The sequence below is a fragment of the Rutidosis leptorrhynchoides genome, chromosome 9 (genome assembly GCF_046630445.1).
Source record: "Rutidosis leptorrhynchoides isolate AG116_Rl617_1_P2 chromosome 9, CSIRO_AGI_Rlap_v1, whole genome shotgun sequence".
In the NCBI taxonomy this organism is placed as follows: Eukaryota; Viridiplantae; Streptophyta; class Magnoliopsida; order Asterales; family Asteraceae; genus Rutidosis; species Rutidosis leptorrhynchoides.
Genome location: NC_092341.1, coordinates 325,281,767 through 325,284,589, shown reverse-complemented (window position 1 = coordinate 325,284,589; position 2,823 = coordinate 325,281,767). Strand labels below are relative to the sequence as shown.

The 2,823-nt window shown below is 37.3% G+C and overlaps 1 non-coding gene across 1 annotated transcript; it reads right to left on the bottom strand.

Moving 5' to 3' along the window:
- Positions 1-442: 442 nt before the first annotated feature.
- Positions 443-549, bottom strand: LOC139869893 (small nucleolar RNA R71). Its single transcript, XR_011766473.1, has one exon. It is a non-coding gene; the product is annotated as a small nucleolar RNA R71 (small nucleolar RNA).
- Positions 550-2,823: the final 2,274 nt, after the last annotated feature.

Genomic DNA, 2,823 nt, shown 5'->3' with positions numbered 1-2,823 from the left:
TGAACCACAAACCATTAAATCAGAATCTTCTAGTGATTCGTATTCAACAAATTCAATTATGAAAAATTTGGAACCTCTAAGTATGGAAGACCGAATGAGAGCCACACGCACGGGCCAAGGTCACGCCATTATTAAGCCAGACATTAATGCGCCAGATTATGAAATCAAAGGACAAATCCTACACATGGTAACTAATCAGTGCCAATATAGTGGTGCGCCGAAGGAAGATCCAAACGAACATCTTCGTACGTTTAATAGGATCTGTACACTATTCAAAATCCGAGAAGTTGAGGATGAACAGATCTATCTCATGTTGTTTCCCTGGACTTTAAAGGGAGAAGCCAAAGATTGGTTAGAATCGTTACCTGAAGGGGCGATTGACACATGAGATGTTTTAGTTGAGAAATTTCTTAAAAGATTCTTTCCGGCATCTAAAGCCGTGAGACTTCAAGGAGAAATTGTTACGTTCACACAAAAGTCAAATGAAACTCTATATGAGGCGTGGAAAAGATTTGGAAAGTTGTTGAGAGGATGTCCTCAACACGGTTTAGACACTTATCAAATAGTACAAATATTCTACCAAAGTGTCAACGTTGCTACACGAAAAGACATCGACATAACAGCTGGTGGTTCCATTATGAAGAAAACTGCAACTGAAGCTTACAAAATTATTGATAACACAGCCTCCCACTCTCATGAGTGGCACCAAGAGAAAGATATATATCGTTCATCTAAAGCGGCTAGAGCCGATTCTAGCCATAACTTTGATTCCGTTTCCGCAAAAATAGATGCTTTCGAGAGACGAATGGAAAAGATGAATAAAGATATTCACGCAATACGAATCAGTTGTGAGCAATGCGGTGGACCACACTTAATGAAAGACTGTCACATTGAACAAATGATGGAACAATGTGAGAATGTTGTCTACATGAACCAAAGGCTGGAAAATAGTTATCAGAATAATTATCAACCGCCAAGGCCAAACTTCAATCGAAATCAAAACATTCTTTACAATCCAAAAGGACCCGACAATAACTCGTATAACCAACAAGGTCCGAATAACCAACCAACTCAAAACAACACTTTCAATCAACAAAGACCTGGCTTGTATAAACCACCACAACAAACCGAAGAGAAAAAGTCAAATCTGGAAGAAGTGGTATTTAAGCTAGTTGAATCTCAAACACAATTTATTGAAACTCAAACTCAAACGAATGAGAGGTTTGATCAGTCATTTAGAACTCAACAAGCTTCTATTTTGAATCTAGAAAAACAAGTAGGTACTCTTGTTAGATTGATGAGTGAAAGGAAACAAGGAAAGCTACCGAGTAATACTGAAGTAAATCCTCGGAATGAAAATGTTAATATGGTTTCAACAAATTCTGAAAAACTAGCATCAGAAGATGGGGAGGTTTTAGATGTAAGTAACAATGAAGAAGTTACACCACCACCACCACCCGAGTATGTAAAGCCAGTGGTGGTACCATACAGACCACCCATCCCGTTTCCAAGAAAAGGAGTTGAGTATGAGCAAGTAATAGGTAATAAAGTTTGTGATACCTCTGGAAAGAAGAAGAAGAAGAATAAAAAAGTGCAAGAAACAAAAACAGTAGAAGTAAACCCGGTGAAGACAGTTCCACCAAATACTCCACCTAGGGTAGGTGATCCGGGTGAATTTATTGTTCCTTGTCTACTTAGTGACTGTGTCATGTATGATGCACTAGCAGATTTAGGTTCAAGTGTGAGTGTTATGCCTCTTTCATTATATAAGAGATTAGGTGTAGGTGAGTTAACTCCAACGGATATGAGTGTTTGACTCCTTGATCAAACCATTAAGCACCCAGTTGGAATTGCTGACAACCTACCCGTTCAAGTAGGTAATTTAACCTTTCTAGTCGAATTCATTGTCATTGACATAGAAGAGGACTCAAACGTTCCTCTAATTTTAGGTCGACCATTCTTAGCGTCCACCGGGGCGTTATTTGATGTAAGAAAGGGTAGAATGACACTTAGTAATGATGAGAAATCGATCACCTTTATGATTCGAAAGTATAAATATCCACAAACCAAAACCGTTGAACCGACAAAAACGATTGGTAAGAACCATGTTGTTTTACCAACTCTAACGGTAATGTTTAACAATAATAGAACGCCTAAGTGTGGGGAAAATGAAGTAACACCTAATGATGACTTGATAATAAAGAACCCCATAGTTGATACGAAATTAAATGACCCCGTTATTAACAGTTCAATGAAGAAACTTTTTAAACGGGTTATTGATGCTAAAAGTAAGGGGAACTTTAAGTTATATAACCGGTTAGTATCCAATCTGTCGCCTAAAGAAAAGGCGAAGCTAGTTGAATTTGTGGATATTACGGAAAAAGCTGGTCACTGGCTTAAAGCAAAAGTCACAGATATGCAAGTTGATTATGGTCCAAGAGAAATTGACGATGAAGTTAATCACAATTTCGACACCACATCTACCTAAGTGTGAGGAGATTCAAATATTCTAAAAAGAAAATGCTGTTTGGAGTTAGTTGTTCTGTTCTCGTGTAGTTCCGAGAATGGAATCCGATTGGTCTTTTCCACTAGCAGACACTAAAGAACTAGTTTTCTCCCCCCATTCTGAATTTTTTTGTTTTTTAGGTTTTATATGAAATTAATATGTTTTCTTTTTAAGTTTTGTGTGAATTTAAAAACAAAAATTTACTTTATTTTATTAAGTTGAAAAAAAATGATTTCTAAAATTCGTCGTGAGTTGAAGACTAGGTCGTTGAGCCGAAATTACTTTACCCGAGGGCGGGGCGAAAAATTTTGTCATCA